Source organism: Silene latifolia, chromosome 5 (assembly GCF_048544455.1).
Source record: "Silene latifolia isolate original U9 population chromosome 5, ASM4854445v1, whole genome shotgun sequence".
Lineage (NCBI taxonomy): Eukaryota > Viridiplantae > Streptophyta > Magnoliopsida > Caryophyllales > Caryophyllaceae > Silene > Silene latifolia.
In genome coordinates this window covers 13,213,528-13,238,178 of record NC_133530.1, presented here as the reverse complement: position 1 = coordinate 13,238,178, position 24,651 = coordinate 13,213,528, and positions in this window count along the sequence as shown.

Genomic DNA, 24,651 nt, shown 5'->3' with positions numbered 1-24,651 from the left:
AGATTATGAAAATTAAGTTGTTATCTAATACAATCCAGATTAATTTTTTTTGCCGAGAAATCGAATCGAAATCTCCCCTTCCTTGTTTTGAAGTCACAAGAAAAGCAATAAAATGATGAAGAAGTGTAGTGCATGCGGTACTATGTAGCAATGATACAGATAATTTTGTTGTAACTTGGGTTAATTTAGTATTTGATCAAATATTTTGGTGTAAAAAACATTTTACAACAATTCTAGTTTTGTAACAATTCTAATTTAAACAAATAAAATTACATCCTTAAGACTTTAGCGGAAAAACTGAAACTATTATTTCAATTTTTAATTTTCCCTTTTTTTAAAATTTTGGTGGTACTTAGATTCAGTTCCACGGGATGGCATCTTATTGGTATCCTTCGGTAAGCGACTTCCTCTAATATTGTTTGGTGAATATATGCGAAACGTGATTAAAGGTAGATTGTTGATAAGAATAATAATAAAAGGTTCTCCATTATCAAACAAATCAGACAACAAATATGCTTGATTCGCTTAAATCGATAAGACAAGCATAAATAATCGGTATTTTCTAGAGTTCTTTGACAATTGCAGCACAATGACGACAAAATCAAATTGGTACCGAAAGTGTTAGGTTATCCGTATCAAAGGTCGAGAATAATTGACAAATTGGTACTAAAAAAATTGATGTTAAAAAAGCATACAAAAACAAAATTGACGGCCTTAGATCGAGCTGGTAAAAGTTGACCTGATTTGAGAAATTCGACCTGACCCGGCCGAAACCCCGCCCGATACAACCCAAAAATTGGGAGAACCAAAACCGAACCAACCCGAACCGACCTAATAACCGATAGCAGCCTTATTTTTTCCAACTCGAACCCGACTCGTCACCCGATATTTTTTCAACCTGATAATGAACTAGCTTGATAACGGTTTAAATAACACCAAATCTATATATAATAATTAAAAAACAAACTAAACACCTATTTTAATGCCACATCAACATTTTCATCTATGTACACAACCCATCCCCACATCATCAAGTCATTTATTAACAAGAAATAAAATAAAATAAAAAATAAAAAAAAAATAAGGGTTTTTCTATAATGTGCCCAATAGGCACATGATAAGCCTTATCTAAATTCAAATTAATTTTCTTAATTAATTTTTTTTATCAACTAAAATATTATCATCTCACCCAATTATGAGTGGAGATAAATAAGAAAAGGGTGATTTAAATTGAGAAAATTAAGGAAGTTTGAATAAATCAATCATGAAATAAGGGTTACCTATGCCTAAATAATTACTAACATGTGCCTATTGGGCACATTTTAGAAAAACCCATAAAAAAACCCACCACATTACACCATTTCCTCTTTTAAAAGAATTTTCACATGTTACAATATTATTTCTTATTTAAAAAAAAAAAGTAAACATCAAAGCAATTTGTAGTGTTAAATATACAAACTAATACAGAAAAACCTAGAAACTAAACACCCCAAACAAAAACTCTAGCCCAGCGAAATTAGGAAAATCCTAATAAAAAACTCCTCTGCTAGCCGTTTAAAATGGCAACTAACAAACTCAAGGCATAAGTGCAACATATACTATTTATCTAACAATAAATGGATTATTCGTGATCATTTCTTGTAATAAGATTTCAGTATTACATCCCTAACTCGACACAATCAAATTTCGTTGTACCTCGTGTCAGCGTGATTACTTGTAGTTTTTGTTAATTTGGTTAGGTTACTCCGTTTGTGCCAATTTTCTTGGCTTTTTCCGCTTTTTCCAATCCCGCTGTTTAGAGAGTGGTAAAATCTATCAAACAACAAACCGTCGCGCGAATTGGATCCCGGGTTGGATCATACGGATCGGATCAGAATAAGAGTAAGGTTGGATACGACTCGGTCATACGGGTTACGGGTGGGTGGGGATTATAAGACGGGTCAAAAAATAGTCTATGGCTCTTTTTTTTTGGGTTATTTCATGGGAATAATCCATCCTATACCCCTTCTTCTCAGATTAATCTATCCTTATGTTTAACTGAGAATAATCTCATCTTTGACATCATTTCACTTATATTGATACTTTGGAAGGGATACCAGTCAAATTGGTTACCTTTCCTTTTAAACTCTTTTATTTTGAATGAGAAACAAAAACATTAGTCAACATCTTCATCTCCTTCGTCAATCAAAAATGCTAACACTTCCTCATACTTCTGCAATTTCACCCACCTAATTTCACCCTACCACCCATCACAATCTAAAAGTTGCCAAGATAGCAAACTAGTTACCCCTTTGTAATATTTCTGGCCCATGCAATCAATACCATTCAAGTGATTCAACGAATGGCTATGAAAACTTACAACAACACCTGCAAGGATAAATTAGTTGCATAAACCATTCGCATGTCAACCAGAGTACCATTTACTTGACAAAAAAAACGAAAACTTAACAAACCCAATTTACCAGGAATGGCACCAAAACCTGGGTTCACTCATAATTAATTTGGGGTTGTTGATAATTAAACCCCCGAAAAATCTGGGTTTCGGGATTAATGTTAGGTTTTCAATCGATCCGGGTTTGTTAAACCCCCAAAATCTGGTTCACTCAAACGATTTCTGGGTTCGCCCCTTCGAAAAATCGATTGAGTTTGTTGAAAAATTAAAATCGATTGGAATCGATTATAGATGGTGTCTGATTATTTGAGGTTGTTGATGATTAAATCGATTTGTTTTGTCTATTATCTTTCAGTTTGTACTTCTTTTAGGGGATTATTTGGGTGTGTTGAAATTAATCGATTTGTTGTCTGCTACTTTTGAGTTTCTTAATCGATTTTGGGTTTTTTTGGGGGGGATAATTTGTGTTTGTTGATGATTAAAGTAGTAGAATCATTATTATAGAGAGATTGATAGCAATGAAGATGATGACTATTATGGAGGTCAATAAGATTGGTTATGGAGATCTATAAGAATGGTTATTTAATGAGAATGAAGATGAAGAGAGTATAAAGAAGCAACCACAAAAAGAAAAAAAAAAAAAAAAAAAAAAAAAACAATGACCTGTTAGGAAACCTATATTAACAGGTCAATTATGGGCTCAGTTCGCTACAAGTTAAATGACGTTAAAGATGAGATTATTTTCAGTTAAACACAAGGATAGATTAATCTGAGAAGGAGTATAGGATGGATTATTACCATGAAATAACCCTTTTTTTTTTTACATTTTGACAAAAAAAAAAGTAAATTATAGCATATTTAATTATAAATATTTTAACTATATTAAATGTTGCATTAATTATATTGACACAATTATAAACATTAAGTTACTTTAATAATTTTTTAAATATTAGAGGTTATAAAATTACTCCGTATAAAAAATATATTTTCTAATTTTTTTTTTTAATTAAAAGCACTAAAACTAACTATTTTCTAATTATTTTTGAAATATAATAATTATTAATATTTTAACAAATTTCTTAATTTATCTTTGACCCAACGGGTCAGCCCGTTTGTATCGAATTTCGACCTTAAATTAACGGGTCGTTCAAGTTTAGGTCGAGCAAGTCACGGGTTGAGATTTGGAGGTCTTCACCCGGGAAAAAAACGGGTATAATTTACAAGTCGGATCAGAATTTGACAAGTTTAATTATAACTAGTTGTATTTTGTAACTTTTACATCTGAAATTTAATTATTTAATAGATAGTATGCCGCGCTTCGCGCGGCCTGTTTTAAAATTTTATTATTATAATGGAATAAAAATAATATAATTCATATATGACATTTAATATTTTTACTTATAAATAAAAAATAAATTATTTTTTCTCAAAATTAATTTTTTTAGGTTTAACTTCAATGTTTTAAAATAAAATACATACAATTTTAATTAAAACTAATAAATGATAATTACTTATGCGTGGTCAGCGTTTTATAAATAAACTTGTGACTGATCAAATATCATATTAGTTAAAATATTTTTTTTTAATAAGGCAACAATCAACATTACGTTCTCAAATTATATCATTCTACGATACGTTATGTTTCAAATTAAAATTTGATTTGGTTCAAAATGATGTGATTATAATTTTATGTAATTTTTAATTTTTTATGCATAACGTGTGATATTTATGTATCAAACATATAGGGCTCAAGCTTAACTTATTCAAATGTTTTAATTGAGTCTTGGATGTGCTATGTGTCAAACATATCTATAAGAATTTTGCACCTTTTTTTAAAACAACTATATATAATGATATTTAAGAGTTTACCTGTAAATAAAATAAGTTGAACTTTCTCAAATATTATTTTTTGAGGTTTAACTTCAAAATATTTAACTAAAAATAATATTTAGTTAGTCATAATCAATATTTTTATATTTGACATATACATATTTAATTCAAGATATTAAAAAAAAAAAAATTAACATGTTTTCTACTTTTTCATGTCATTTATAATAATATATTACTTAATAAACATTACTTTTATGTTAATTATCCAAATGCACCCGCGATCACTGTGTACATACATATTCGTTTTTTTTTTTTGGTGCGTGTGTACATACATATTCGTACACATACTCGTTATCACACTATTTAAACCTATTAAAATCTCATATGTATTCAATTTCTTGCATGTAATTTTTTTCATTATTTCCACACTATAAAATCTCGTATAGTATATCATATATGTATGATATATCTACAATTAAAAAGTTTCTAAATTTTAGTTGAATACTTTAAAAGAAGCATTGGGCGCCACAATTCTCTGCATTGGTGCATACTAACACCGTCGTTCATTCTCCCCGGAGTAGTAAAAAGCGTTATAGTGATTTTTTCGGTAGACGTAATAATGCAAATACTTGATAATACTCCGCATTTAATTTGAATCTTTTTATACCTTATCCGTTCCAATCATTTGTTCACCTTTTTATATCATGCAAGTAGTATTTTAATTAAAGATAAACACATGATTAAGACGAAGAAGAAATCTATTAGCGGGATAATATTGATCGTGTATTATTAATGGCCGGGTTAATGCTCGCATGTATTCTTCCCGAATGAATAAAAACAAAATAAAAGTAAATAAGACTTGATGTGCTCATTACTTAATGTAAATTAAAAGGACATAAATAAGATGTAGACAGAAATTTTTAGTGGTACATAAATGTTTAGTAATAGGCGCTTGTTCATGGCAAATTCCTCAACTTTTGCTCTAAAACGTCACTTACCCTTGCAATAGAGGATCAAAACCAACACATTATCAATAATTCATTATAACTGGTATAAATAATCAACAAAATTTCATAAATTTATATTACGGAGTATTACCATGTATCTCCTTGCATAATTCCCCAATTCCCCGAGATCCCGATGAAGCAACATCTAAATCTCACTCATCGTTTATTGAAATTTATACCGGCCTATTTCTATGTATAACGTTTTTGTTATTTTTCCCAAGTTGGCCATTTTGTATTACAATGAGTATAAAAAACATAGATGTGCATAATGAGAATAAAAAACGACGTGGACTAGCTACCATATTTATATGCAAGACGACTTTGCGGGACATACATTATGAAATTATCAATGCATCTAATACATATTGTTTCTATACAATGAATAAGAAGCATTTGTTCACACTTCACAAACTTTGTACGATGAATTTCACGCATGAATTTCCTTTGTATTTGACTATGTATTCAACTATTCCTATGTAGTCGATAACATTCAAGATAATGGTGTCTAGGAAATAGGTTAAACTTTCTTAAATAATATTTTTTGAGGTTTAACTTTAAAGTATTTAAAAGATAACATATTAAATATTTAATTAAAAGTAATATTTAGCTTGTCATAATCAATATTTATACTTGACGTATACATATTTTAATTGAAGATATTAAAGAAAAATGTAACGTTTTTTTTTAATTTTTCATGTCGTTTATAATACTATATTATTTAATAAACATTACTTTTGTTTTGATTATTCAAATGCACTCTCGATCACTGTGTACATACATACTCGTTATCATACTATTTAAACCTATGAAAATCTCACATGTATTCAATTTTTCGCAATATATTTTTTTTTTCATTTCCACATAAAAACTTATCTTTTAATAGTTTTATTTAAGTTATGTTTTTAAGAAATACAATGACTCTTCCAAATATATTATTTTTCTTAGGATTTAATCGTTTAAGTTTTATAACTTTCTCAAAATATCTTTTTACGTAAACATAAAATATTATGAGACACTCACTTTAATCATCTCTACAAATAAAAGTATTTCAATAAATATAATGAAAATTATACTTAATTTGAAGCATTATTCGCAATGAACGTAATTATTTACATTTTAGAATTTTTATAAAAAATAACTTTTTAAATAAATTTAGTATCAAATCACCGTAATTATTTAATGTAATTTTATAATAAAATTTATTAAATTATAATTAATATTTTGCTGAGATTTATACAGCATTTATTAGGTTTATATTTAATGTTAAGTTGTAATTAATACTTATATTTAAGGCTGGGCTAACACGTGGCGCATCCACAACGCTTCAACCCAGTTTTAATACTTATTATCGTTCTTGCATCCACCAGAATAATCACCTTTCATCATATCATATCAATGCTATATATTAAATCTAGAAACCAATGGACTTTAATGTAATTAAAAAAAATTATACAAATTAATTATACTATATAGTTTTAAATCACTAACACCGTATGATGGACCCGATTAAGGGATCTCAATGCAAATATTATATAGTTTGGGTTAAAATTAAATTAGATAGAAGTTTGGTAATTTTCCTAAGCATTTGTAAAAGACCAAAACATGGTCAATTTTCTTAAAATAAAATAATTAATTAAGATGTCAATTTCCATAAAATAAAATAATTAATTAAGACGGTCAATTTCAAGGAGACTAAAAGAAAGAAGATGCTTCGTAATTTTCCTAAATATTTATAGAAGACTAGAAGATGTTCAATTTCCTTAAAATAAATAATTAATTAGTATAAACATGCACACTTATCATATTAATTATTATCATCATAAAATTATATATTAAATTTAAAATCTATGCAATTTTATTAAACTTTATATTTTATTAGATGTATAGAGATCTTAATTATTTAACATACAAAAATATAATATAAGTAGGTTATAAATAATTCAAGTTAGATTCCATAATATATAATATTGCATAATTCATTCGATTTGATTTAACGCATATATGTAATATATTTATATAAATATATAATCTTCTTAAAATTGGATGCCTAAGTAGTAGAAGTAATTTCGTCAGTAAAGAAAAGAATTGTAGTAACATTGGATATAATTATATGGTAGTAATCACTCATTTGAATAGTAAAAGTAACAATATTATCAGCGAGATTAGTGAAAGTGGTAGAAATAACAACGTGAGTAGTGAAATAATCAATATTAATACGGCAATAGTGAAAGTAACAATAATTACGGCGGAGTAGTGAAATTATCAATATTAATGCGGCATTAGTGACAAGAATAATAATTACGGCGGGAGTAGTGAAAGTAACAATAATTACGGGAAAGTAGTGAAATTTTATTACCATTGTTTCATTAATAAGAGTAAAATATTAATAGCGGGAGTAGTGAATTTGTCTCAAAATTTATTTCATCGTAATTTTAGGATATGTCATAGAAAAATATATTATTGATAAATTTATAGGTTATGCAACTTAAAGTAATTTTATTTAATGAAAAAAAAAAATTAATGGTAAGTAGAGGTAGCTCGGGCGAAGCCGGGCAGCAATACTAGTACTATATATTAATTTCAAAAACCAAGGGGATTCAATGTAATTAAATACACCTATACAAATTAATTATACTATATAGTTTTTAATCATAACACTGTGTGATGGACCTTACCAAGGTACTTCAATGTAAATATTTGATAGTTTTGGCTTAAGTATAAATTTAGAATACATCAGAATATGAAGATTTTCCTTAAAATAAACATGTCCCACTGTATTGATTAATATAAAGATGTAAATTATTTAAGATACACAAATATAATATAAGTACGTTATATTTTGGAAACTATTAAAAGATAAATTAATCAAGCTAGATTTCCAAAAAAATATAATTAATTAATACTATATATTAATTACAGAAATCAAGGGACTTAAATGTAATTAAATACATCTATACAAATTAATTATATTACACTCCCTCCTATTCATTCATTTTGTCCCCCTTCTATTTTGCACAAGAATTAAGAAAATAATTTTGGACCACACAAAACACTCTATTCCACTCTACCCCACATGTAATTAAATTTGGACCACACAAAAGTTACCAAACAAGGAAAGAGGGACAAAAATCCGACTAGCTTCGATAGGGAAAGAGGGACAAAATGAATGAATAGGAGGGAGTATAATTTTTAATCATAACACTGTGTGATGGACCTGACCAAGAGACTTCAATGAAAATATTTGATAGTTTTGGCTTAAGTATAAATTTAGAAAACATCAGAATATGAAGATTTTACTTAAAATAAACATGCACCACTTAAGTTATTAATTAATATAAAGATGTTAATTATTTAAGATACACAAATATAATATAAGTATGTTATATATTGGAAACTATTAAAAGGTAAATAAATCAAGCTAGATTTCTAAAAAAAATATAATATTCCATAATTATTCCGATTGATTTAATACATGCATATATGTAATATATTTATATAAATATATAAGTCTCTTAAAATTGTATGCCTAAATAATATAAGTAATTAATTTTGTAGTGAAAAGAACTGTAGTAACATTGAATATAGTAATATGATAGAAATCACTTATTTGAATAGTCAAAGTAACAATATTAGCAAATGAAATAATAGTGAAAGTAATAGAAGTAACAATGGGAGTATTAAAATTATCAATATTAATGCGGCTGTAGTGAAAGTAGCAATATTTACAACGGGGATAGTGAAAGTAACAGTAGTAATAAAGAATGTAATAAAAGTAACAATACTAACAATAGAAGAATTTATATATGAACATTTAGCTAACCAATCGATTTAAGTAAAATGTTAATAGCGGGAGTAGTGAATTTGTCTCATAATTTATTTCATCGTAATTTTAATATATGTCATAGAAAAATATATTATTGATAAATTTATAGGTTATGCAACTTTAAGTAATTTTATTTAATGAAAAAGAATTAATGGTAAGTAGAGGTAGCCCGGGCGAAGCCGGGCAGTAATACTAATATTATATTAAAGCTGAAACCGTCAGCCTAATTTTTCGCCACGTGTCATTAGCCTAATAATATGACATGTGTCATTTGCTAAAAATATTAACACGTAAATAAATAAATAAAAACATTACATACAGATTCTGTGGAAGCAATCATGTAATTTAACAATCAACAATTAGAAAATTGAGGAAACAATAATACATCATAGATTTGAAAAAATGGAAATCAATGTGCAATCAATTACAATAAGCTCCGCAAAATCTGCATCTAACTATGGAAATAATCTTCTTTATCCATAACTGAATGATAAATGACGAAGTAAGAAATATTTTCTCAAAAAAAAAATAGTAAGGAATATATTCTTTCAATTAAAAGGATATGTATCCACTAAAATCTCGTTCAAAATAATTCGTGTTTAAAATTTACCCGTTTTATACGCTTATATTTTCTATTATTATATTCATGCGTAAGCATCTTGGGAACACAATTGGACTATATCTTCACATCAGTATAAATGTAACATGTGGTGGTGCAGGAATGCATGGGCCCGGGGGAATTCAACCCCCTCGCCATCAAAAAAAAAAAAAAAACATTTTTCCAATCCTATTCTTCATATCCATTATAGACACAAGCTCCTTCAAAATCAATTGTTCATTTACAATACTTTATAAAAACATGTCTCAAAGCATTCTCCTTACACAAATCAAAGTGTGAGGAGGCACCAGTGTTCTCAATCGGATAAGATCAAAGAGTGTACCAAGGGGCAAGGCGGCAAGGGAGAAAAATGGTTCGACAATGAACATTGATAAGTTGTTTACAAAATGTATGATCTTAATTAGGCGACATGTTTAGATAATACGGAGTATTAATCAAGAAAAGATGTTTAAAGTCTTAACTTTAATTAGTATCATTCGTACCAAAATAAATAAATAAATAAATAAATAAATAAATTAGTATCATCGTTTTTACAAGTGATGAATAAAACATGTTTATTGGACGTCACTTGCTTAAAGAAGTGATAATAAGTACACAAAAGGAAATTATACTTTAATATCTTAGATCACTTTATTGTCTATTATACAAAATATTAAACTTGGGAGAGACAATTTTTTAATAAGTTATTGAGATACCAGTCTTCCGTACCCTTTTATTTGTATTTCGTAACTCTTTTGTTGTTGATCTTGACATAGTAATGTCGTACCTATCATATCAATCAATCAATACTATATATTAAATCCAGAAACCAAGGGACTTCAATGTAATTAAAGAAAGTTATACAAATTAATTATACTATATAATTTTAAATCACTAGCACTGTGTGATGGACCCGATTAAGGGATCTCAATGCAAATATTATATAGTTTGGGTTAAAATTAAATTATATAGAAGCTTGGTAATTTTCCTAAACATTTGTAAGAGACTAAAACATGGTCAATTTTCTTAAAATAAAATAATTAATTAAAATGGAATTTCAAGGAGTCTAAAAGAAAGAAGGTGCTTGGTAATTTTCCTAAATATTTATAGAGGACTAGAAGATGGTCAATTTCTTTAAAATAAAATAATTAATAAGTATAAACATGCACACTTATGGTATTAATTATTATCATCATAAAATTATATATTAAATTAAAATCTATGCAATTTTATTAAATTTTATAATTTATTAGATGTATAGAGATGTTAATTATTTAACATACAAAAATATAATATAAGTAGGTTATAAATAATTCAAGTTAGATTCCATAATATATAATATTGCATAATTCTTTCGATTTGATTTAATGCATATATGTAATATATTTATATAAATATATAATCCTCTTAGAATTGCATGCCTAAGTAGTAAAAGTAATTTCGTCAGTAAAGAAAGGAATTGTAGTAACATTGGATATAGTTACTCCGTATATAATAGTAATCACTCATTTGAATAGTAAAAGTAACAATATTATCAACGAGATTAGTGAAAGTGGTAGAAACAACAACGGAGTAGTGAAATAATCAATATTAATGCGGCAATAGTGAAAGTAACAATAATTACGGCGGGAGTAGTGGAATTATCAATATTAATGCAACAGTAATGACAATAACAATAATTACGGTGGGAGTAGTGAAAGTAACAATGATTACGGGCAAGTAGTGAAATGTTATTACTATTGTTTCATTAATAAGAGTAAAATATTAATTTGTCTCAAAATTTATTTTATCGTAATTTTAGAATATGTCATAGCAAAATAATTAATTATAAATTTATGGGTTATGTAACTTTAAGTAATTTTATTTAATGAAAAAAATTTAATGGTAAGTAGAGGTAGCCCGGCGAAGCCGGCACCAATACTAGCATTATATTAAAGCTAAAACCAAGACCCCATTGATCGCAACGTGTCAATACCTACTCCTATGCCACGTGTCATTTGGTTTGAAATCCTAAGACTATTAAAAAAATGATACATGCAAAATCACGTACAAAATCCTAAAGTAGAATGATAATTATTGATTCTTCCTAAACACATGAATATTTGATATGATATTATTTCCATAATAGGGAGAAGCTTATTGGAGGAATTAACATGATTATAGGAGAAATTATCATTATTAAATTAAATTTGGAATTAAATCATGATTTGTTGAGATTCCGTCTAATCTACACTTTATATCGCAATATTAGGCGAATAAATTTGTTACCTTCGTTTAGGTAAATTTTATTTAAGGAACAAAAATTAGAATTATGTCATTTTTTTTCAATTTTTTTTTTGTTTATCGTATTGTTTATTTTCAATTTACAAAAGTGCATTAGACTCCAAAAGTGCATTAGACCCAACAAGGGACTTGATAACTGTTGGGAGCCATTGATTGTTTTATTTAGTTGTGTTTATCGTTTCTTCCTTTTTTATAGTTTTATATTTATACTTCAAATATTAGAGAATATTAGATAAAATAAGATAGTAGGAAAGATGTTATCTATGTTAAATTGTTCATTTATACTCGATAATGTTATTGGTATCTTACATCAATGTTACTCTTTTATCATAAGCAACTCCAAATGTTCTTTTATAGTAGGACATCTTGATATATACTTCGTATTGAATGGCACGTATCATAACCAGGTGAAAGACTATATATTAAAATATTATTACCATATATTATCATATATTATATTTGCCAAATTGTTAATTGTTAAGAATTGTAAATTTACCTCAAATAATAATAGTATGATTTGCGTTAAATTTGGCAGGTGTAATTTGAATATTATCCTCATTAACTTCAAACAACAACATCTCCCACAAAATTAAGAAAAAAAGGGATTACTTTCCAATTAATATTCCAATTAGAAAATTAGCATATTAATTTGGCCAAATTCATTCAAAACGATTTGGATTATGATTATTCCAATTATGATTATCCTCATTAACGTCAAAAAGGGATTTATTTCCAATTAATATTCCAATGAGTAGATTGGACTGAAGTACTCCATATTACTCCCTCCGTAAAATCACTTGTTTATCTTTGATATTCTTTCTGAGAGGTCTTTTAATCAAAGGTACAGAAATAAATGAATTGGACGAAGAGAGTATCTTTCAGGAAATGTAACTAACACAAATTGATAGAACAATTTATTGGAGACGAGTTAGATAGAGGTTAATATTGGATTCGTATAAATTGATATGTTAAATAAATCATCCTTTGATTCATCTTTTTTTGTGCTCTATTCTACTCTTCACAATACTTCTTTTAACTTGCAGTTACTCTAATTAAGGTTGATTTAAAAATATATGTCTACCATATAATTTTACACAAGTGACAATACAACACTAACCAATGACGTCGAAATTCACAACGTTATGGTTGTATTTACAACCATTTAGATACTTCACATTATAAATGCATAGTTGGTATTTCTTAAGATGGGGTTAAATAACATCGTACTTGGATGGATCGGACAAGTTTATTATTAATCCCTAGATATTATGCTTTTGTCCTATGTATTTTATTTGATCCGTTTTAAGTTTAAGACGGGGTATTAGAATTTAGAACGTAAACATTGATATGCCAACGGGGTAGGAAAACCATTTTATACATCCTTACTTAAATACGTATGAGAGCGTAAACATTGGTACGTCAACGAGGTAGGAAAATAATATGTGTCGCGTTGCAATAGTTCCAGTTTGTGTAATAACAATTGGGTAAATAAAATATGAAGTTTCATACTCCCATGAGTACTTTCGTCCCGATCATTGGTTTGCCTTTGGTTTGGACACAAATGCCAAGAAAAGAGGGGGGGTCAATTATTAAATAACAAGTTAATCAAATTGAGTGTGGAGTATCAAATTGCTTAACAAAGGTATTCCTAAAATATAAAGCCACACATTTAATTGAGACAACCCAAAATGGAATAAGCAAACAAATGAGTGGGACAAAGGGAGTATCATATAAGGAGTTACTTATCCATTATTTTACACAATTCGGGTTCAGATGAAGCTTTGGTCCTGAATTTGGATCGGGTAGGGTCATTCAGATCAGCTCAATTTTGACAAGTCTAAGTTACCTCAGCCATCTACTTCGACTACTTGCCAATAACTTATCAAAAGTCGAGAAAAAAATCATAGTATTTCGAATAAAAAAATCATAGTATCAAAAGTGTATAGGTAGTAGACAAAGTGAAATTTTTTAAAATTTAATAATTTACTAAATCCAAAAAATATGTAACTTGTAACTTTTAACAATACTTTCCGTTTCCACCCGTGCAGTGCACGGGTTCAAAAACAAGTTAGTAGAAAAAGGGAAGATGTAAGAGTTACACCAGGTGTACGAGAGCTCTCATACACCACCAATTAAAATGCGCCACTTGTCAAACTTGAAGAATCTGATTTTAGTCATTAATTCCCAAGATTCTTTCATTAATTGCCTTTAATCATTGTTCTCGGTATTGACAGCCTACTTAATTAATTAATATTACTTTTCAACTAATTTTTTATTTAACTCTAATTTATTAATAATACCTTTATTATTTTCAGTATTTAAGTAAAATTTGTGTATTTAAATTCCAGCGTATACATTTCGTATATCGTATATTTGTACTTTGCTAATACAATGTTAATTACCCCTTATCCGTATTTTTCTTTGTACTTTTTTTTATGATTACAGTAATTTTGTTAATTTGCGGTTATTTTGTAATTAATTTTTTTTAGTTTATTCTTATGTTGTGTTATGATTAATTTTTGTTTGTAACTTTTTTTTCCGATGACATCAATAATTATTTTTAAAAATTCTATTTTTTTATACACACTGATTAAAATTTTAAATTTAATTTATTTTTCATTAAGTGTATCATGATTAATATTTTATATATTCAGTTAATATTTTTGACTTGTAAAATCCTACTCATTATTGGACAATATTTTTTTGGTCATTTATATTTGTTAATATAAATGGTGGAGCCTATAGTAAAAATGATGTAATATACTTTTGGAATGGAATTGTAACAATATAAGATCTTGGTGTAGTGGTGCGTTTGTTACTCGCTTTAGTAGCGGCCCGTGTTTGGCTAGTTGATATTGTCCATAGTATAATACAAACCAACCTTTTAATCCTTGCAAATTAAAATACTATATAAACCAAATTTAACCTAACAAAGATTTAAGATTTGGAGTTTAGGGTTTGGAGAAATTGAAAGAAAAATGAGATAATAGCTTGGTTGAGAAATGTGGTTAGCATTTAGTGTATATGTAGCAATAAGTAGCATATAAATGAAACATGTGTCGTTTCATATGCCAAGAGTTCTTTTTAGTTAATAAATTTAAATTAATATATTTTTTTAGGAAGTTGTTTTTTAATTAATATGTTTAGGAAATGACAATTTGTCCTTTGATCTTCCAATACAATGAGTTGTATTTTAATAAATATTAATTAATATAATACGGAGTATATTTTTGTTTAGGAAGTTATTTTTTAATTATTGTATTTCAACAATTAATTCGAACTAAAAATAAAGGGAGTATAGTAGAGAAACCACTACAATATTACTTAAATGAAATAGTATTAAGGTAAACTTAAAAAACAAAAGTGTACTTGCATTTTGGTTCAAGAACATGTAATGGCAATTTAGGCAAATCGCATTTCATGTCACAATCGCAACTTGTTCAAATCAGATTTTTTTTTTTGCAGATCTCAATTTATTTCACAATACCTTAAAATTACAACTTATAGATGAAAGCTATTACAAATAACATTAACATAAAACCAACCAAATTAACATAAAACTTGACAACATTTGCTAATCCAACAATTTATTTCTTCAACTTAAGAATGTCTTCATTTTCCCCTTCAACACCACTTGACCCATCTCCATCTTCATAACAATTCTTCAATTCTAGCTTTCAAATATGAATAATATGATTCTCCGTCAACCAACTAACAAATATATTACATTCTTGACATTTAAAGTAAGCTTTTCGTGTGTTGCTTGCGGATCCGGAAATTTTTATTACTTGCATTCCGTCCACAAATGATAGCAAGGTTGATTAAGAAACTCCATCCCCATTATTGGGTAGTTTTTGTAAGTATTTGAAGAAAAAGACATGACTAGGAGGAGGCTGTTTGAAGAAAAAGTAAACAAAGTGTTGAAACAAAAAATCTAGGAAATAAGAAAAAATATGAAAACGAAGAAGATTAAAGGATATAATACTTAACAAGAGAAATTAAATAATAAACTTGTTTTCCTCGGATTAACCTCTTAACAAAATCAGCGGCACCGTTCTCCATCTTGACATACACAAAGACAAGGATTGAATTAACTAGTTCCGAGTTAAGTGAAATTAATTAATAATAAAGAAAATTAAAGGATATAATATTTAACAAGAGAAATTAAATAATAAACTAGAAAAGAAGTAGAGAAATTAAGTCATACTTGAATAAAAAGGATAATAAAATAATAGAGAGAGAGAGAGAGAGAAGTTGAATAAAATAGAGACGAAGAAAGTATTATTGAGAGAAGTTAGAGAGAGTGTGTGATTATGTTTTAGTTGATATGATCCACACCGAAAAATGCTTATAAAGGTTGTAATATTCACTAATCCGTGGCTTTCTTTGTGATTGGTCAGTCATAGGATGAACGGCCACGATTTAATGTTAAATATTATCTAATAATTTATTTACAACTGAACGGCCACGATTCACTCTTAAGTATCATCCACTTTTTATGTTGTTTTATCCCTAAATAAATTGTTGTTTTCCCGCCAAATGGAACATTTTCAACCGTTGATTATAAAAATAATCGTACAATCCTATTGATCGTATGTTGCAACGATTAGTCAATAGCAATGTACGATCGATAGCATCTTAAAACATAAGTGGCATGACATTTTAAACTTAAGTCTTACGTTCCGATCATATATAAACTCATATTGATCAAACGTTTCTATGATTAGTCCCACACTCGTTGATCGACAGTTAACTAATTATAGCAACACACGATCGATAACATCTTAAACCATAAGTGGAATAACATCTTAACCTTAGGTCTTAAATTTACGTCTTACGTTCCGATAATATATAAACCCGTATTGATCGTACATGCTATGATTACTCGTACATTATTGATCGAGACAATTAACTATTTATAGCAACGCATAAATCAATAACATCTTAGAATAAAGTGGAATAACATCTTAACTTTAAGTCTTAAATTTGAGTCTTACGTTCCGATCTTATATAAACCCGTATTGATCATACATTACTATGATTAGTCAATAACAACGTATGATCGATAGCATCTTAAACCATAAGTGGCATGACATCTTAATCTTAAGTCTTACTTTCTGATCATATATTGTAATACTACGGATTTTCTTTGGTGACTACTCGACCGAGTAGAGCCTACTCGGCCGAGTAGTGCTGTTGTTGTGGGTTGTTTTGGTTCTGCCGATGAATACTCGGCCGAGTATAGTGAATACTCGGCCGAGTATAACTTTACTCGACCGAGTATTCGGTCTGGCGAGTGTTATTTTGACGGTTTGATTAGGGAGTGTTTAAGATTATTTTTATATCCCTTTTTTATATCCCGCGTCAGTTTCTAAACATCATTTCAAACTTCATCATTTCTACGTTAACCCTAATCTCTCCCTAAGCACTTCCTAATCATCCCAAAGCATTGTTGTGTGAGTAATCTTCGGAGTTCTTGCGTATAATTCCTCATTCTACTGTTGGTAAGTTCTATTTCTATGTTATTCGTATTCGTTGGGGTTACTGTATACATTTACGGATTTGGGAATATGGGGGTTGTGCAATGTGTAATTGTGTTATGTGATTATGGTATAGGAGAAGACTTCGTAGAGGAGCCTTTCTGATTGTTCGAGTTCATTCCACTGTTGATTGCTAAGGTAGGGTTTCCCTACTCAGTTTACTGTTCTTTGTTAATACATGTTTGTTGTGTGATCATTGTTATCTGTTGATCATCGGAGTATGGAGATTGTTGTGACGACGTTGGTGTGAGGGTGTTGTGACGGCTGTGATGTCATGTGATTGTGATTGTGGTGGAGTCACTTGCGGGAGTGGCTTCACACCCTAGTTCGCCCTCCGTGGAACCCGCCACGGGAGGGGATGTTCACATTAAGGGACAGGGATTGTTTGTCGCTCGTTAAGGAGCTGGACTAGGTGGGATCGGCTGCGGTCACCCACTGGCGGTCACCAATTGTTGTAAAGACACGCCACTGCTAATGGCGTGTTTCCTTCACAAAACACGCCATTAGTAGTGGCGTGTTTCAGATCTAGAAATCCCGAGCCTACGTGGACACCATTTTGACAAATATTTTCAAAACCGACCCAAAACGACAAATATTTTATTTTTAACCATTATTTCAAAAATGGACTCCATTAAATTAGAGTGGTAAAACTTTTATCTTTTGGGTATTAAATGTAATGGATTATGCTAGTGGAAGCATCAAGGTCGAAAAACATGCAATCGAGAAATTAATGGGAAAAATGAACTTTTTCATGGGAGATGCAAATAAAAAATCTGCTTATTTCACAAAATTTGAATTAGGCATAAGCGAGAGAAGGACATAAACCTATGGGTATGCATGAAAGAAGTCTGATATAATTTTTTTTGTAGTTATTAATCATCTTTTAAGAAATAAGAGTCAATTTAATAAGATGACGAAAAGAATTGGTAGATGATGGGTTTGCTTTTTCCAAAACTATGATATTCTTTTACATACGACATAATCACATAATGTTTAAAGTAAGAATATCTGGTCAAATTAAATTTCATTTCAATTCAATTTTGGCAGGGGTCATTTTAATTAAATGCCTTTATCGGATTGTCCTATTTCCAGTCGGGTCCAGATTGAGTTGGGTCAACAGTAGATTAAGCGAGTTTTGGGTCATGGATTAGGGGTTAATGATTTATTTCAATAACGTTCATTATATTTTTCAATTCGAACGTATTATTACCTTAAATGAGTGTAACTTAAAAAAAACAATTAATGAGAAAACTCATAACTAAACGTCCTTTTACAATAAACGAAACCTCTTTAGTGCATGTCAGTTTGTTGAATTAAACCTATTCGAGTGTATTAGATGACTTTACTTCGTATAATAAAGCAAAGAGTTAAACCCAATGACTTACCTAGTTCCAAATAAATTATGTCAGTAGTGAGTAGTCCATATCTTACGACTACCGTATACGGAGTAACATTTAATCGTATGCCCGTAAATAAATCTTGCTTTAGCAAACTTTGTAAAAGAAAGGAATCAGCCTTGATAATAGCATGAACACCAACTAAAAGTGCTCAGTAATGAGTAAACACATCCATCCCCCTTCCCCCTTTACTACTAAGGGAGTGTTTGGTTCATTCATTAAAGGTATGAAATACGGACTATGAGTTTGGAATGAGTCAAACTCATACCAAGTGTTTGTTTGGCGAATTCGGGTGTTTTATACCCATACCTGAAACCCATGAGGTATGGGTTTGTCACACCCAAGGAGGGGGTGGGTATGAGATTGATACCCATAGGTATCAAATTATGATTAACAAAAATATGAAAATAAATATTATAACATATTGAAAATGCAATATTTTATATAATTATTTGATTAAAACTTTATTTTTAAGATTTAATTGTTTAAATTATTAATTGAAGTCTTCGATTTTACATATTTCAACTTTTACTTAGTTTCAAACTCATACCGCTTACAATTGAAACAAATGCAATGTATGAGGAATGGAGTTCCAACCCGATACCACCCGTGTATGATTCCTAATTCCAAACCCATACCCATGCGCGCAACAAACGCCTCCTGAGAACGACTCAAAAGTTTTCCCTTTAAACTACATCTACTTGAATAAGGAAAGAAATAAGATTTTTCCCTTAAACGATTATCTTTTTTATAAAGCATGATTTTTTCATTAAATTTTAAGGGGTCGTTTTGTTCAAGAATGTGGAATTGAATGGATTAGAATCTCATACCAGGGGCGTCGTAAAGTAAATGGAGGCCTTGTGCACCACAAAAAAATGAGGCCCCAAATATGAATGTATAAGTGTAGTACACGTCGAGGTTTGCATTGAATTTTATTAGTAAAGCTTATAAATTCGGTGGCCAAAATCGGAGGCCCGGTTCCGCCGCTCGTGGTTGTCCGGAGTATTAGACACCCCTGTCCCATACCATAGAAGTATGAATTGAGATCTCAATACCACTCTAAACTTGTTTGGTATGTTTATTTTTTACACTATGGGAGAATGGAGTTGGAAACTTGGGTGATGGAGTTAGAATCAATCAGGTATCTAACTCCATTTCAAAACAAGCTAACCAAACACTAGATTTGCTCAAATCAATTCATATCCATTCCAAACCCCTCGACCAAACACCCCCTAAATTATAATTACAATGTTTTAATCAAAATAAAATAAAAGAGGTATAAAATTATAAAATACAAAATTGCTAATTTTTCTAAAAAATGACTTGATGCATACTAACACTATATAAAGCAATAAAATAATTTAATATTATTAGCTCCGTGAAAAAAAATCATTAAGATAATTTAAGAAAAGTTATAAAATGAAATCATTAATTTTGTGATAAAAAAAGACAAGATTTTATGATATACTCAATTTTTCTATTAGTTTTGCAGTTTAATTTTTTTCTCATAGAGAAATATGAAAATATTAAGATATAAATTTGGAATGAATATGTAATAAACTAAAAAGTAAAACTCTATAAATACTGAGCATTTATTGCGCAAGCTCTATACTAATGCGAAATGAAACAGCTTTACGCTTGGCCATAGCCCGGGCGAGAGTGAAAAAATAGTCAACATTGTTTTTGACGGATTTTATATTTAAAATTACGTAATTTATTTGCGCAATGAAATAGCTAAACTGTTCATTACATTAGTTTTACATAAAATTAAGTAAAAAGTACACTCGTGGTGGAGTTGGACTGTTGGAGAAGTGGCGGCGATGGTTTTTGTACCAGACACATTACATTAGTTTTTTTTTCTTTTTTTTTTTTCCTTCAATATAGTACAAAGAGGGAGAAAAGCGTGAAGGGTAAAACGTTAAAATTATACTGTATTGAGTAAAATGCGTACTGCAAAAATAAAACCTTGAAATTATTCAATATTTATTTTAGGGTTGGTTCTCAATATGCATTTAATTTTGCTAAAAATTCACAAAAGAATAAAAGCGGATAAAAATGATTAATTCAGTTGATGATGTATATTGATGATAAAAAAATCGCTTGTATTTTCAATGAATTACATTGCCCAAAGCTAAACTAGCCGTATTCAAATTACCAAACAAATTGTTCAAGTCTATGTATTGATTTAGTAAAAAGAATTATTTAATTTCATCAAAAAATTTATTTTATTTTAACTACTACTCCCTCCATTTTTCTTTAATTGACGTTTTAGAGAAATTCACACAAATTAAGAAAAGTAATTGTAAGACATGATTACACAGACTCCAAAATTTGGAGAACAAAAAAGGTACAACTCATTAATTACACAGGCTGCTAATACTCAATACTCCTAGGTAAATGCAAAAAAACTTACAAAATACTCCAAAATAATAATGGGAGTATGCTATGCACAAAGTACAATGTACTGCAAAGATGCTTTGGAATTGAAAAAGCCATTACATTGCTTTGAATATAGTAAAACGTCATATAATATGCAAATTCCATCAACTCCTCCAACGTCAAATAATAAAAAATGGAGGGAGTAATTATGTAGTTACTGCGGAATTAGCTACTTTAACTTGCTATTACTGACATATGGGCTTCTAAACAACATCACTTAAACACACGTTGTAGAAATATATTGATATTAATAATGCTCTTTGAAATTTGTTATGCGGAACACTACATCAATGGTTATATCTCTTTAGAGGAAAATTGGAAAAACATTGAAAAAGATGACAAATTTCGGCCCTAGCCACAATTTGTCCCAAGCGTACATACTCACCCTTATTCTTATTGAGAATTGAAATATTTGATGTTGAGATTTTGAATACAATAGAAAATTTCGGAAATAGGATTTTTAATTTCTACAAAAAAAAAAAAATATGTAGGCTGCGAATTTTTATATGTGTCGTCTCAAAGTGGGACGTTATTGAAAGCCTATCAATTAGTTTAAGGGTCGTCTAAGCTAGCATTATTAGCTTCAATATCGCGAACTCATCCTTATGTGTACTTGTACAAGTAACTAGACTCGCAAGTATGACAATGTAAATAGACAAAAAAGAAGATGATTATCATAATTATTACTCCGTTTAATGATTTATTTAACCTTCGTAATAGGTAATAGCATTAGCAACGAGTGTACTTGCACCCCCAAGCTAACATGAAGGTACAGATTATAAGGTAATTTTTCGACCCTTTATTATTACAGTACGTTATATATATGGACAGCTATTGGTCTATGGATCTATGGGGCAAGCTTAAACGTTGCGATAAGAGTAGCAATGCCTGGGACTACGTCACCGATGGTTGCTTCAACACATTTCGTGGTAACCGCGTCGGTTGCAATGTCCAAGTTTTGCTGAATTTGATCAAAGGTCGATTGTCAATGACTTGTTTTGGGCCACATACAAAGATACACTGCGTTTAAACCAAGTAAAAAAAATTAGAATGACCGAGGAAAATAAACTACAACCTAATAAAATGATTAATCAATGTATCATCACCCAATATAAATACGTGCGTGCATTTAAACTAATTCATATTTACCCCGTTAGGATTAAAAGTTATCCGCTGCAGTGCATGCCATGCCAAAACCCACGAAGAGTCCGCGCCTGCTGCATTTTTCCCATTATACACCACTGCCGCTTTGGAACCAAAAAAGTTACCCTTCAAGTGGGTAAATATGGCACTGTTATTGGGAAAAATTGTGGCCGGAAAAGAGCCAACCGGAGCGCCTGACCAGTTATGAGATCTAGCTAAGGTCATAGCAAAATGGGTCTGGTTATTGATGGTGGCTTGGGTACCATTTTGTGGCTGCTTGACTGTTTTCTCGCAAACCGTGACATTTTGTTCTTGCATCGTAGCCATATCGAGCTTTAATGGTACATAATACAAAAGTATAAAAATCTTAATCACTTAGTTTCATTCAAAATGGCGAAAGTAATAAAAAGAATCAAATAGTATGCAATTTATTTAATAAATGACAAGAACACTAATTAGTTTGATGCACCAAAAGTCTTCTTACCTTGAAATTTGTGAAGATGTTAATGATTTCAACGTTGCGTCTTGCTTGCCCCAACCATACTACCACCTAAGTTATTTATATAGTGTTCGAAAACATCTATGCACAATAATGGATATAAAAAAGTAGATTCATTATTCTAATTTACACCATAGCATACGAATTTTCTATCACCTCCTTTAAAACAAGAATCATATTCTTCATTCTTTTTCTTTTTCTAAAGGGAGTACCTTATGAGAAACGTAAAAAAAATGGCGATTCAAGTTAAATAGCTAACACTGGTTTTTTACTTCCAAGTAAAAAAAAAAGCGTTCTCGAATCATTAAAAGTGGTACTCCATTCGTGGGTATTTTGAATAATTTGTGGATATTATTATTGAGTGACAAGTGGACAATAGGTTATGAGGATGATCACATTACCCTCCAGAAATATTTCTAATTTAGAAAGATAAACAAATGAATGAAATACACATAAATGAAATAAGTAAATAAATGACTACGACGGATAGCATATTAATCCAATTTTAAAGTAAAATGAACTACGTTCATAAAAAAGAGTTGAAAATTTGTTAGATAAGTTACTGTGGAATTTAAGAAAAAAGAGTGAAACATAACTCGCGGGAAAGGATTGTGGTGGTGTCTTGGTGACTTGGACTATAACAAGCAAAAGCTTGTATGATTTTAATTAGGATATCCGATCCGGACCATTTTAAACTCACCTAGTAAGACTCAAAATTTGATTTTAATTAGGATATCTGATCCGGACCATTCAATTAAAAAGGGTTTTGGAGCAAAAGATTTCCATCTAATGGGGCCATATAGAAACAAGAGCAAAGTGGCTCTCGCGAGCGTGTTATGTGACATCCGAATCAAATTTCATTCATTCGTGTTCTTCATTTCTTAATTGAATTTTCAAGTTTTGCTTTATGTTTGTGAATTTATACCCCGTAATACTCCCTGAAACAAGTGGGAGTTATTTGTCTACTTAGAATATGTTGATTTATTTTAAGGTCAAATATTCCTTATTTCCACGGGTTTCAAATACTTCATATTTTCCAAATTATTGTATAAAGTCCACCGGGGACTCTAAAAATGCCGGTCCTTCGATGTACCAAAAAAAAAAAAAAAAAAAAATTGCTATCCCTTCTGACTTTTCATCGAATTGATTGTGGACTGAAAACAATTATGTGATAGTTGATGATGCTGCCTTCTGTGTGAAGCCAATCGGATCCCCTGCTAGACGTTGTGTCTCAACCACATGAGTCCTTCCGTGACTCAAGCCATTAGTGACTTAATGTGCACATCCCTCTTGGAGTGGGAAGCTCCAAGAGGCAACTTAAGCGTAAGACGGTCTCCCAACCGTCTTACGTCTCCAAAACAAGTAACCAATCAAACCACCATGTCCTCCGACATACAAGACAACACAATAATTACGATATACCACATAACATGCCAATTACCGACTCACTCAATGCAAATGAATGAAAAAAGACTCATTTTATAAATAAATGCAACAATGAAACCGAGTAGGATAAACCTACCTCATAGCATATCCGCATAAGCAATCCGTCACACAAGCTAGGTCCGTCTCGTAAAACCGTTTCACAAAACCCATTTCCTAAAATAGGATAATAATACAAATACGTATAAATATACTCATCTAATCATACAAATACGTATACAAATACGTACAAACATACTAATCTAATACGTATATGA